General features: G+C 36.7%; 1 long non-coding RNA gene across 1 annotated transcript; it reads left to right on the top strand.

Moving 5' to 3' along the window:
* The first annotated feature begins 2,735 nt into the window (after positions 1 to 2,735).
* LOC121062177 lies at positions 2,736 to 14,767 on the top strand. Its single transcript, XR_005815451.1, has 3 exons — positions 2,736 to 2,811; positions 13,751 to 13,860; positions 14,575 to 14,767. It is a non-coding gene; the product is annotated as an uncharacterized LOC121062177 (long non-coding RNA).
* The last annotated feature ends 411 nt before the right edge of the window (positions 14,768 to 15,178 follow it).

Here is a 15,178-nt window from a genome sequence, read left to right as displayed (position 1 = left end):
CCATTATTTTTGGTGTTATTCTACAGCAGAACTGTCTAGAATCAGTCTGGTCCTAAAAATAACATAGGGTTACAAAAACTTGACACTGTAACTGTCATTTATATGCTATAAATACCACAGCTAAAATAATCCACATTATTTACCGTAATCAAAAATGGGCAACACACTGCTTTGTTTCTGTCATTTCTCTTCTGGATCAGAATAATTATTTAAAAAAGAGAAGCAAAGAAGTGATAAAATAGAGTACAATTGACAAATGACAATTACGTCTTTTTCTTGAAACTTTGAGACAAATCAATCTGACATTAAAATAAAGTGTCTGTAAATACTATTATATCTATTGACACCATAGAATTAGTATTAATTGACAACATTCTACTAAATGATCTTATATAACAATAAAGCATAATGACTGAATACTACTTTATCCTACTTTGTTTTCTAGAAAGGCTTGATAATGAATGTAAACTCATTCACAGAGCTTTTCGTCTAGTAGTGTTTGCTGCAAAATGTTCATATTGAAGTATGGTAGACAGCTGCTTAACTTCTGAATACCAGTTGCTAATAGTAATTTATTACAAGTACCTCTGTTCCCCATAGCACTGGGGGACTGTACTGTTTGTTTCTGCACTGGAGGATTAGACAGACTTCCCATAAAGTACTCAAGGACTAAGTATTGCATTGGATTGAGTATTTAAATATGGCACATTTCCAAGCCTGTTGTGATAGATGCATCTGTTTGCACTCTGGTGTTCTGGCAGGAGAGTGAGCAGATTGCAAACCCAAGTTCTGAGGATCCCAAGTTGCAAGACTCAAATTTCTCCATTTATATTCACTTCATTCAGTCTCTGCAACAGTGTTAAAAAGAGACATGCCACAGATGTGGGAATTAACAAACCTTACACTTACAACACTGATGATGGGATCTGTAACCCCTGATGCCCTGAGCTGGAGGACCATGACTGTGGGAATGATATACTCCCAGCCAACCCCACACTTGTGTGGGAATTGCTGCTACACGTGGATGCACATAAGATTATGGGGCCCAACGGGATTCATCCCAGGGTACTCAGAGAGCTGGCTGATGTCACTGTGAGACCGCTCTCAATTATTTTCTATGGTCTTGTGAATCTTGAGAGGTCCCAGTCAAATGAAAGCTGGCACACATTGTTCCAATTTTCAAGAAGGGCAAGAAAAAAGGATCTGGTAATTATAGGCCTGTCAGTCTCACTTCAGTGCCTGGTAAAATTATGGAGAAAATTATTCTGGGAGTTATTGAAAAACACACGAAGGACAATGAAGTCATTGGTCACAGACAACACAGGTTCATGAGGGGAAGGTCCTGTGTAATGAACTTAATTTCCTTTTATGACAAGGTCACCCATCTAGTTGACCTAGGGAAGACAGCTGATGCAATATTTTTGGATTTCAGTAAAGCTTTCAATAGTGCTTATTACAGTATCCTTCTGGAAAAAATATCCAGCATACAGCTAGATAAAAACATAATATGATGGGTGAACAATTGACTGATGGGTTGGGCTTAATGGGTTATAGGAAATGGGGCTACATCAGGCTGGCAGCCAGTTACTTGTGGGTTCCCCAGGCCTGTATTTTAGAGGCACTTCTCTTCAATGCTTTCATAAATGACTTGAATGTAAGACTCAAAGGTATACCAAGTAAACTTGCAGATGACACTAAACTGGGAGGATGTTGAATCCATTATGTTAAAGAGGCCTTGCAGAAAGATCTGGACAAATCAGAGAGCTGGGCAATCACTAACAATATGATGTTTAACAAGAGCAAGTGCTGGATGCTGAACCTGGGATGGAGCAACCCTGGATATATGTACAGAATAGAGGACAAAAGGCTGGAGAGCAGCCCCACAGAAAAAGATCTGGAGGTTTTGGTTGACAACAAGTTGAATATGAGTCAACAGTGTGTCCTGGCAGCCAGGAGGACCAAACATATCCTGGGGTACATCAAGCACGGCATTGATAGCTGGTCAAGAGAAGTGATTGACGCACCTCTATTCTGCGCTGGTATGGCATCACCTGGAGTATTCTGTGCAGCTTTAGGCATCACAGTACAAAAAGAACATAAAACTATTAGACAGTGTTCAAAGGAGGGCTACTAAGGTCCAGAGAGCAAGATGTATAAGGAGCAGCTGAAGTCACTTGGTTTGTTCAGCCCAGAGCAGAGGAGGCTGAGGGGAGGCCTCATGGTGGCCTGCAGCTCCTTCACGAGGGGAGCGGAGGGGCAGGCGCTGAGCTCTGCTCTCTGGAGACAGCGACAGGACCCAAGAGAATGGCATGGAGCTGGGACAGGGGAGGGTCAGGCTGGCTGTTAGGAAAAGGTTCTTCCCCCATAGGGTGGTTGGGCACTGGGACAGGCTCCCCAGGACAGTGATCACAGCACCAAGCCTGCTGGAGTTCAAGAAGCATTTCGCCATGCTCTCAGATATATGGTCTGATTTTGGATGGTCCTGTGCAGGCCCAATAGCTGGACTCAATGATCCTTGTGGGTCCCTTCCAACTCAGGATATTCTATGATTCAATAAATACTTGATGGGAAAATCCATACGCAAAAACCTGTCTCCCCAAAGAAGACCTAGTATTTGTTAAATTCCCACACAGCATCAGTAAGAAATGCAGTTAATTCTAACTTTCTTAGACCTGTACATTGTCCTTCTTTTTTTAATAACTTATCTTCTTGTTTGTTTTGTCTTCATTAGCTTCCTCTTCCACAGTAGACAAAATCACCACCTGTAGCAAAAGATGAATGCAGACATTTCAGTTGTTCAGAGGACATATGGTAAGTGTCCAGAACTTCATATGTCTTAAGAAATACATCTAAGATACTCTCAAGTTATAGTGTTTTAATCAGAAGATGTATCTGAAATCTCTGAAATTCCGTATCTTTGTCCAGATTTAACTTGTTAAAAATTATTTCAGTTATTAAGCCTCCCTTCCACCTTCCAGGACAAAGTTCAATCGAGATTTCAGCAGTGCTTTAAATACAGAAGCCAGCCTTCTCATAAGCATATATATTAACTGCTTATATTATAGCACTATAAAAATTGAAATAATGAACGTGTTTCACTACTATTTTTTGATTTACACTAGTGTAAACAGCTGTGCCATGAAAGTTGGTTGCATTCACATATGTTCTCTTGCCTGGAGGTGCTTTTTCAGGACATCTGGAGGATATCACACATTTATCTAATTTTTATTTCTAAACATCTGAATGCAGCATATCCATAAATATATTTACAATCCTAGCCTTATTCTGATTTCTGGATGCCTTGGCAAAGCTCTTGGGCACTTATGTACTGTGTGACTAGCAGTAGTCAATTTGACATTTTTGGGATAATCAAGCCTATGCTCCATTAGCTACAGAGCTAACCAGTGTATGTTTTGTAAGGCTAATGCTTCTCTGTACAGTATATGCATACTTATTTCTGTTCAGAAATACAGTAGTTCTTTTTCACATCTTCTGTTTGAGAGCAATTTTGATGCCTTTATTCTTTCCTGTCCTCCTCTTCCCTTTCACCTTTGTCTCTGCCTTTTAAACCTCTCTGGTGCCTTTCTAAAATCACCTGTTTCTCCTTTTCTTCCACAACAGTGGGAGTCAGTTCTCCTTCAGAGCTGTGACATATCAGAACAAGTTTTCTCCTGCTTAATGTTAAAAGTGGTCCAGCCAGTTCCATAGCTAAACTGCAGTAATTGATGTCTTTTTTGACTATGCTCTTCGTATGTGCATAATAGTGAAATAAATGCTCATTACAGACTTTGCACTGGGAAAAAAAAAAAATATATATATATATATATATATATATATACACGTAAAAGCGAAAGTGGAAACAGAATATAAAGCAAAATTTAAGAATAAATATTTCTTGGTACCTTGTTTTCCTGAGAGAATATATCTTCAAAAACAAGCCATTTTCCATGCCAATTTTCCACAGAAAAAGAGGTTCAAGATCTAGTTGTCAAATTTCTCAAGTCTCAGTGCCGAACCCCAGACATGACATCTAAATCAGATTCTCCCACAGATGGCAGGTACCTTATACCTTATACTTTGTTAACAGTCATGAAGCATCCTGTTTTCAGTGTCTCCCATGAACACAGCAAACTGGCAGCTGATGATCGCACCAATGATCCACTGCCTTAGGTCACAGGACAGAGAAGAAGATGAGAGGTTACCCTGCAGTCAGAGTTAATGCCAAATGCCTGAACACATGAATTCAGACACCATGTAATACAATGACAGGTAGCCTTCAAAGAAAAAAAAAAAAAAAAAAAAAAGTAACCCTTCTATATCTCTGCTTAGAATTATTATTATTATTATTGTTTTAGAAGAGGGAATCAATTTTAATTCATTTTAGCAAGTACAGCAAAAAGAAGTTTTTTTAAAAATTATTTTTTATTTTAAAAAAATACCAAAACAAACAAACAAAACCAACATGAATTACAAACTTTTTGTTTGCTGAATTTCTAGGTGTTGAGTTATTGCCAAACTGTGAAAGGAAAATGGACTGAACAAAAAAGACCATACAAGGTCTTTAACTCTTTCAACTTTGAGCATAATGGTTGAACCAGTATTCTCTTTCTAACAGCAGCTTACTGAAAAACATGTCACTCTTTCACTTAAAAGAGTTGTCCTCTTTATTACAGCTATGAGTTCTAACTCAGATTTTAATAAGTTAAAAAGTCTAACAAGACCACCACAAAAAAAAAAAAAAAAAAAAGAGTTTTTGTCTTATTCTTCATTTTTTTCCAGTCATACATGATTTCATGGTAGCCAAACATAATACAACATTTCTGGCCCCTCCTTCCTGAGAGCTGCAGCGCTTACACGGCAATTCACCAACCTATTTTAGCACACATTCAACAGAAAACAGAAAACTATTTGTTCTTTCTGGCAGGTTAGCTTTCTGACAGATCACTGCTGAGTAGATAAGTGCTAGAGACAGCACAAGGAAAATTGCAGGAATACAACACTGGGATCAAGGAAAAAGGCAGGATTACAACAGCCTGAAACCTGTGTTGGCTTCAGTTGTCTGTACCCAGACAGCCTATACACTTGGTCTGCCTCTGTTTGAAAACTGTTGCTCTCTCCACCTCAGGTCAGCCACACAACCTGCAGAGCACCATCTAAATCAGAAAATGAAAGGCCAAGTGTTCCAATTGTCTACCTGTCAGCAGAAGAACAAATAATTGTGTTTCTTTTTGGTTTGCAGATTGCTCAGAAAGAGTCAGAAGAGCATTCAAACTGGTTGCTACTGTATTTTTTCACACATTTATTCAGAGGATAATTTCTGTGGTACATACCATTAACTGCAATTAATAATTTATATGGAATGAGTGAGTTCAGCACGTCATGTTATTTTCTCAGTTCTTGTTCTGACTGCTGTAAGTGTAATGCATTGGCCCAGCATGAATAGCAAACCTGTAAATTTCACAATCAAATTTACAATATAAAATTCATTGTAAGGGTATCCTCAAGCAGCCAAACTAAAAAATTTCTTTTTATTGGTATCTATGCAGTTAGATCTCAAGCATTTCAGCATTCCATAGCTAGCGAACAGGCTGTGAATACAGTCGAATTGAGCTTTGCTTCTGAACTGGAGGAAAGTTAACAGAAAATGTACTGTTGCTACATGATGATATTATGTTGCTAGTGAAACAAATAACCTAGCTCATCAGCAAAAAGTCAGAATATTGATTATTTAATGTCAACCACTGTATTTTTCTGAAGGAATATGAAAAGAGGAAGAGTGTGTGATAGTCATAGAAATACATACCTGCCGATTCTCCAAAGAAATGCCTAAAAAAGACTGAGTGGTTTTTTCTGATGTGTAAATTACTAATATTAAGAGATATCATACATGAACTAAGCACGAAGAAGCTAACAGAGAACACAGCAACTCCATGTCATAAAAGGAAAAAATAGTTTTTTTTAGGATTATTGTACAGAATCTATTTTCTACAATTAATGTTCTTAACAGCTAGCTAATTGTTTGAACTTCGGCAGTGTTACATCAGTTTGGATCACATGCAAGCAACTAATTACCAAACTGACAAATCTGGGTGACTCAGTTTTTCGGAGGGTTTGTGAGCCTATATGCAAGCAGGAGTGTAAACTGCCCTTTACAGCTATAACGTTATTTACATTTATGCCCTGCCTTTTAAAGTACACTTACAATTAATTTTTAACTCTCCAAAAATAAGCTGTGTGTATAAAATCCAGAGAATCTGGTCAGCAGAATCTTGAAAGACTTTTCCAAATCAGAAAGATAATTTGATTTCACTGGTTCTTTGGTACTGTATGTTTTTATTCTTAACTAAATGTGAAAAATTTTAAAAAGTAAACAAAATATTTTAGCAGCTTAAGGAATCATTGACAACAGGTATTGCTTACTGTGCCAAAATTAGAACAAAATTCTTATTTTCCTTATTGCTTAGTTTTTTCATGGCATATTAAATACATTCATTACTGTTGTTGCAGTAAAAATGAATGAGAAAGGATCAGTTGCTACAGTAACTATAGATCATTAGTAAGCACTTAAAAAGAGTATCTGAGTATCTCTTTGTACCTGTTATCTTGAGCTAAATGTGAAGTTAAAACCTCTTTTGTCTAGCCCAATGTTTAAAGAATGCCAAGGTAGTATTCATAACAGAGTATTTTCTTAGCTCTTTACAACTTAGTAGTGCTAAATTTTATTCTGCAACTTCAAGGACAACCAATCTCATGCACAAGCACGGCAAATTTATTTAACATTCCTTGGTTCTGCTCACTTGCATTGTTCTTGGAAGTTTTCCCCAGTTTGATAAATTGGACTACGTTAGCCAGACACAGACATACATGCTGTACCCTCTCCTCAATGTTTATTTTGTGCTGGACATTGTAGATGGTTAACATAGTTGAAAAGATCCCAAATAATTTGAATTACTTTCTGATGTAGTGGGCTGTATAATATCTATGACTTTAAACAATTTTGATACATTGGAATCACAAATAACACAAATTCCATCAAGAAATTTCAGTGATTATTGTATGGGCAGAAGATTCTCTTAAGATTCAAAATTTAAACCTAAAATGTATGTTTCACATGTCCAATTCTCTAATAAGCAAGAAAAATTGCATAGTAGTCAGTGAGGGATATGTATGGAATTGTCAAAGCACAATGAGAGTATTTAAAAAAAAAAAAAAAAAAAACTTTTTTTTTTGTTTTAAATTGGTAATTTTTATTTTGCCAAAACTAAAGAGAACCTTGATAAATAAATTATTAGTTATTTTGGGCTCTCTCTCTTTCTGGGTTTCCTTTGAAAATTTTGACAGGTGTCAGTTTTATCTTGGTATAAATTGAAAGATATGCTTTTCAGTCTCAGGATTTCAAGGGCAGCAGAATACCTTTCACGATCAAACTGAGAGGCGTCAAGCACAGTTCCTTACATTTTTTGCGTTTGTATGGTATGATGATTACTATAGTTTTCCAGTTGTACATGGTCTTCTGCTTATCGTCTATAACAGTGATTCCCTAACTGGAATATTTGGTTCTCTGTTGTTCAACTGTTGTTCATTTCACCCTAAATAGTTGTGTAACACAATATTTTTGCCAGGCTTCCATTCAGCTTAAATCATATTCTTATTTTATTCAGATATACACTGATTTTATTAGAGGACCAGCAAGACTGTATCATCTGCTTAACAAATACTGTTCATCCATTTTCTATTCACCTTATTAACTTTTGCATCTTTATTTTATTGAAATGTCACAGTACAGATTGAATCAAGCCAGGGAGTGACCTCATAAAATCATGCCTCAGCCTCCTTTTGATGTCTACAAGACTTCTATTTTCACCTTCTATTATAACCATTTTCTGTTTCCAATATAGCTATTTTTTAAGTGGATCCCTGGTTTGTGAATTCTGATATAATTTAAAATGGTAGAATTTCAATGAAAATATTTTCTCCTTTCCATTAAAATTTTCAGCAACATTTGAGATTGTTCTTCCAGCTGGCCCCAAAACTCTATAGCAAATGAGTAAAGTTTTAAGAAGCTTTCAGCCAAAGTTTACATAACACATATTTTTAATTCAAAATAAAGAAATTATATATATATATATATATATATATATATATAAATATTAGTGGTTTTACTTCATATTAAAGAAATTATAAAAAAATAAAATAATTAGTGGTCTGTGACTCCACACAGACCCACAGTCGATTCAATCACTCTGAGATCCTGATCAATTATTTTCACCTAGCCTTTAATTACACAGTGAGTTCACATCATGCTCCTGACTACGATGAAGACTGCAGCGCCATGGGCACCAACAGGCCCTGCCTGGACACAAAGCGATGTAGCCCAGCCCCACCCACTCTGGGGCCCATGGGTGCCACTTGGTCTCACCCACTTGGTCTACCAACACCTTGTCCTTTTCCCACCTACCCGCACGCCATGTTTGACCCTCCTCCTACCCTATGTGTAGTGGAGTGCCATTTTGTTTCCATCATACGAGAGGAAGCTACTATTTTGACAAATATCATAACCCAGGTGTTTTCAAACTGCCCAGTGATCGGCTGAGAAGACTGGCTCCCCCACCAGTTTACCCAGAAGGAACATCAGAAAAGAAAGCTTGCTCTGGCAGTGTGTCACTCCCAGCGTGTTTTAATACTGCTTGGTGTTCAGCTGGTGGCCATTTTGCAACTCCTGTAGCCACTTGATCTCAGACCAGATAGCAGTCTGACTGGATGTCCATTTCATGTGGTCCAGAAGGTGCACAGATATAAAAGTATATACATTTGTATACAATGTATACATTATTTAGACATACAAAAATAGATATATTAAGTAGAATACAAATATGTATGAATATTGTCTTTTATATATGCACACTATTTTTATATAGATTTACATATGCGTGTGCATGCATATGCATATTTATGAAGATATAAAATTAAATGCATGTATCCGTAAAGGTACAGATATAAAATGGGTAAAATATTCTTTAATACAAGCTAATGGAATAAATAATAATAAAAATGTGAAAACTAGAGTAATTAAACAAAATTTAAAGGCAGGTTCAGGATCCCCTTCTTTACAAGGCTGCAGAAGATGCCCTTAGCTATTGGGAGGGAGCCTCAAGAGGATGGAAGGGCACCCAAATAGTGAGGGCCCCAAACAAGCCCAAGAACCTTTCCCAGGAGGCCCAGCAAAGGTCCTCTGCAAAAGCCCTGTCACGTACAAAGAAAGGTCTAATCCTGTGAGCTACAGCCCTGCAGATACCTGTCTGTGCAGGGTTACAGGGGCAGCCTTTGGGCTTTGCCCAGTGCAGCAGCACTCGGACAATGCTGTCTGTGAAAATAAAACTGGAACAAAAGCCCTACTTCAAAAGAACGTGTGTGTAGAAACAAGAAAAAGACCAAACAAAACAGAAACACTGGCCAATGGGTCCATGAATAGCAAAATAGTTTTCAAAGATGTTGTTGCACAGAAAAGGGGTGTAATGGTGTGGGGGCTGTGCTTGCTCATAGTTGTGGGGGGATCCTACAGATACTGGTAAGACCATTATGGGATACAGGCTAATGCTCTATGTGCTTCCTTATCCTTAGGGCAATGCTGCATATAAGACACAGAAGACCACACATTCAGTGAGGACTGTCCTGTTAGACAATGGTTACTGCACAGGTATCAAGACCAAGGCTTTGAGATACAGACTGCAGCCCCATTCTGCAGAAGGAGGAAAAGGATCACTAAGAGTAACTGAGGTGGTAAAGAGCTGAACAACATTATTTTTGTGGGACAGAGATGAGCAGCAGGCTGAATGGTGGTGACAAAATGACGGGAAGGGCTGCTAATTGTGGGGCCTTAGATTACAGCCTACCAGAAAACAAAAACAAAAACACAAGAACAAAACCTGTTAATTATGGAAGCTAAACAGTTTTCATCCCTGCAACCATATTCTTGGCACAGGTTTACAGAGACCACAGAGGCCCTTAAATGCACATTGATCTCAAGCTGATCTGGTCTGTATTCACCACCTCACATCAGTTTGTGAACCATGCAGGGGATATACTCAGGAATGAGTTTCAAGTCTTCTATAAGGCTATAGTGGAAAGTGATTTTGAAGTAATAATACAGAGCTAAACATTAAAAAGAATGCAAGTGAATGAAAACCAGGAGGCTCACACAACCTGTTTACAAATATGTCCTTTTTTATCTATGTCTCAGGGGATCTGATAGAAAGCATGTCATGACATGCTATAGTATTAAGCTATAGAAAGATGTCATGAAGCCAGAATATACCAATGGTACAGTGAAGATCTACTGGAATGTGTCCCTCCTCATAGCAGAGACCTCTAATTGGAACTAGATTATCTTTAAGGTCCCTCCCAAACAAAACCATTTTATGATTCTATGATTCTGTAATTCTGTGATAAGATAATGCACCTATGCAAGAATAAGCTTTTAAGGAATTATTTAAATACGATGAAGGTAGTACACAGGAAAGTAGTGTAAGTAATCAGAATTCTAGAAAACGAAAGTGGAAGAGTTGAATGAATTGCTGTGGTTTAGCTCTGAGAAAACATGACTATTGTTTAATAAAATTTGCTGTAAATAAAAATGTAGTGATCAGTTTTCTATATCTAAAACACAGCATGAAGAGACAGGTTTAAACTCCTGTCAAAGAATGTTCATTTTGTAAGTAACAGTCATTAGTACAACAGGTAAATTAGGTGCTCCTGAATTCTCCAGTTAATGGAGATTGCTAAGAATAGTCTTAGATGCAGAGAAATGTACCTTATGTAAGTATTTTTTTATTCTAACAGTATTTTTAATTTATGTACTTTTAACAGAGGAAAGTGCACCACCCTGAAAACCATGATATTCCAGAATTCTTTACTTGGCTCTGGACTGTCATCAGGATTGAAGCTGTAGGTCACCTCTTTGTCCGGAAAAAGGAGAAGAAAGAGGAAAGAAAAGAGACCACTAAGTTCAATTTCCAGGATGTACTCATGTAGAATAGTGATGGGTAACATTAGAATTTTAGGAATTATCATTGGCTTTTTTAGCTGAGTCAGAAAATGCAATCTTCCATGTTGCAACTTCCTTGGAGTCTTTAGTAAGAAAGGTTTAGAATAAATACATCTGAAGCAGTGTCTGCATCTTCAAAGGCCTCCAGATAAACTGCTTTTACTAAGTCACTAATTGTTGTTTTAAGTTGAAATTTTCAGATGGACTGAAAAAAGAGAATGTCAGAGCAATTTACATCAATGATATAACCTACTGTGCTTGAATACAATCAAGCAGAGTCTTGGCTGCAGAAACATGTCTTGTAACTATCGCATGTATGAGATGAGACAGTTATAGTGGCATGTAATATCATGTATTTATCTGATTTTGAACAGATAATAAGAAAGCTTGTATTAATACCGATTTATGTGAATGCAAGCAAAAATACTTTAGAAATAGGTATGTCGTTAAGTTAAATAAAAATAGCAGACTACTTAGCTATGCTCAACTGAAATATACATATTGAAAGTATTTGTTTCATTCTTGAGAGGAAGAATGTGATAAAAGTATTCATCTGCATACGAGAGATCCTGAGTCAAATTTCCTAGCTGTAGGTGGCATTAGTCAAGACATTTTGACTTAGCTTTACAGAAACTGAGACCCACAGTTGGTCATCTTCGGGCAACTTAATACCAGATCAAATTGTTATACTTCATGCAGTTGCTGCCTAAATTCATAGGTGCCTGAACATCCCCTGCTAGCTTAATTTTCCCAGTACTAATTTATTTTCAACTCGCTTAACGCTTCTTAACTCACTTTTCTTAATGCTTCTGTTGATGGACTGTTTCATATGCAGGCTACTTGCTGTAAGTGCTCCTCCTCCTTGTATCAAATGTGTTTTATGAAGGAAAAAGCTGACATGGTCAGTTTTTCCCACAAAGAATTACCTATCAGTAAGATGGGTATCTGACTCAAAACTGTGCCATAGCAGCAAATCCCCTTTGTAAATCTAGTTTTTCCTGCTGTGTGGTTTCTTATGTGTACAATAGTATAAGACCTTTCCCCTAAACTGCTGGGAAATAAATAAATAAAAAGGATTTTATGGTGTTCAGATGTTAGAAAAATAGTAAAAGTTTCATCAAAAGAAGTGTAAAAGTTTTAATAGCAAAGGTGTCTAAGAATAGCTTATGCAAGGGGAGGGCACAGTAACCTGTGCTTGGCATGACGTGGAACTGTGCAAAATCTGAGAGGCTCCTGCAGTTCTTTGAGACACCATGAGCAGCACTATAAAAGTAGCTACTAAGCCCCTGCGAGGCAAAATTTACAGGTCTAAGTAATTTTCTGCGATGATTTTCCTACTTACGTTGTAAGAGTCCTGACTGATTGGGCACTCTCACATGGTGTTTGGATGAAGTGGGTATAATGAATAAAACCTGAAACTGTCAAGGACAGCATATGATAGTAAGGAATGAAAGAAGGCTTGTTGTGCAATTTGTAACTAAAACTTCTGATTGAGTGTCCATTTTTCAGAGCTGTGGAAACTGTAAGGCAACAAGCAGCCCGCAGGAGCAGGAACTACTCTGTATGTGACTGAAATCACAAATATAGAAGCACATTTAAAAACACCTGTTCTTTGGTTTATTTTATTTTATTTTATTTTTCACGTAAAAACTATAATTTTTCAGTACGCTTCACTAAAAAGATCTAAATGTGTAATATCTCCTTGGAAATATTAATACTATTCATTTATTTATTAACAAGCAACTTTTGGACTCTTAATGAACAATTAAAGAAATAATTGCTAAAAGCAAGAACATTTAAATAACTTTATTTAAAACACAGAACGTATAAAATCTTTAATGAAACCTTACTTACAAGAAATGAAAGAAGCGTCAAAAAGAAAAGGCTATTTGGAGAAAAATCAAATAAGAGATTTAATCTTTAAATTTGACATTGCATTTTCCAAAGAAAATTTGAATATATAGTCACAGACAAAGATAATATATTTACACCTTAATGAAAAAGACTGTAAGGATATATGGCTTTGTATTACTGTATTTGTCAAAAGAAATGCCAGCAAAAAATGTATTGATAAATATATATCTGCATATATATTGTACATATTGTATCTTTTTGATGAGTTCTATATTGTAAATATTAATATTTCTGAAGTCGAGCATAGAAAGAGTATGTGTAGTTATTTTGTACAGAATATGCATGTTAACCAAACAGTCTGATTGAATTCAGTTATAAGAATGCACTACATCAGTATTGCTGAGCATAGTTTCCTAACTCTTTTATACTCTACACTAAAAAATCTCTAAAGTTCTTGCACATTTGAAAATGGTTATATTGAAGTCTGAGCACACAGCCATAAAATAGAAAAGTCATGAAAAAAAAAAAAAAAAAAAAAACAGTTGTTTTCTCAGTCTAAGCTTTAAGCAAGGGGAACGTGGTTGAATCTGGGAGACAATAGCCACATCTAAATGAGCCAGAGTATGAATGAAGAGTTCCTCACCATGTTAGCTTAAGCTCCCCTGCCAAGCCAGCTCTCTCTTTGTATCTATTATGTGAATCAGGTGGACGGTGTCTGACTTGGGTCCTAACTACAGATTAGTGTTCTAACTGCAGCTGAGCAAATAACAGAAAACAGATAGTCATGAGTATTCATTTAAAACTGAATGTCAATTTGATTGGTTTTAATGAACCTTTCTTGGCTATTTCCAGGTACACTTGAGTGTTTCAGATGTACTATCATGAAAAGATATGAAGTGCAAGTCACATGTTGTTGCTCCAGCTGTGATGGTGAGCATGCAAGATATGGTTTGCAAGATGAGGTAATGTCTTTTTCTTGTAGTTAAATGGATTCACTTGGAGAAACAGACGTATTTTTAGATACACAGGACATAAGAAACCCTATTTTTCCAAATAAGTTAACGGATTTAATACAAGGTTGGTGTCTTTCTAAAACCTTTGCTTCTATAATTGCTTTCAATATTATGTTTGAACTTTAAGTAATATGATAATTATAACATTTAAAATTCATAATTTATATTTTGACTGTGTGTGGTAAAGTGCTGTTTGTCAAAAAGATCCTAAACAATCTCCATTCTCATTGTAATCACATTGAGTTAGCAGATTTGTTAGGTTCCACAGATGAACATCATTTCTTACAAGTGGGCCTTAGGTGTTCTAACATCTGTGTTTCAGGAGATCAGATTAAGTTCCCTTTTAATTTCCTGGAGAGTTAAACACTCAAAATGTTTCACATAAATATTGATGTGAAAAAATAAAATAAAATAAAATAAATAAAATAAAATAAAATAATGAAATAAAATAAAATAATAAAATAACAAAGTAAAATAAAATAAAATAAAATAAAATAAAATAAAATAAAAGTAAGCTGGTCAGTAGGAAAGACTGAGGATAAACAGGTCTAAAAACAACACTTTAGTGGCAGGTGTCAACTTTAATGTGCAGCTGCAAACTGCCTTCTAGAATTAGGCAGAAATCAGATTTTTTCTTTCTTTTTTTTCTTTTTTTTCTTTTAGCCCTTCAAAGATATCAATCATATACAGCATGCTGCCCAAGAGCCTAATGGTTAAAACATCTCTGTTGACATATTCCTCTGGTTTGATCTACAAGTCATAGAAGTTATAGTCATAGAATCACTAAGTTTGGAAAAGACTTACAAGATCATCTGGTCCAACCATCCCCCTACCACCAACATCACCCGCTAAACCATGTCCCTAAGAGCCATGTCCAACCTTTCCTTAAACACCCCCAGGGACGGTAACACCACCGCCTCCCTGGGCAACCTGTTTCAATGCCTGACTGCTCTTTCTGAGAAGAAATGTCTCCTAATTTCTAACTTAAAACTTCCCTGGCACAACTTGAGGCCATTCCCTCTAGTCTTATCACTAGTTATCTGCGAGAAGAGGCCGACCCCCAGCTCCCCGCACCTTCCTTTAAGGTACCTGTAGAGAGCAATAAAGTCTCATGTCAGCCTCCTCTTCTCTAGACTAAACAACCCCAGTTCCCTCAGCCACTCACCATAGGACTTGCGTTCCAGGCCTTTCACCAGCTTCATTGCCCTTCTCTGGACACACCCCAAGGCCTCGATGTCTTTATTGAAGTGAAGGGCCCAAAACTGAA

Source organism: Cygnus olor, chromosome Z (genome assembly GCF_009769625.2).
Source record: "Cygnus olor isolate bCygOlo1 chromosome Z, bCygOlo1.pri.v2, whole genome shotgun sequence".
In the NCBI taxonomy this organism is placed as follows: Eukaryota; Metazoa; Chordata; class Aves; order Anseriformes; family Anatidae; genus Cygnus; species Cygnus olor.
Note: the sequence above shows the minus strand (reverse complement) of the source record. Positions and strands in the feature narration are given on the sequence as shown.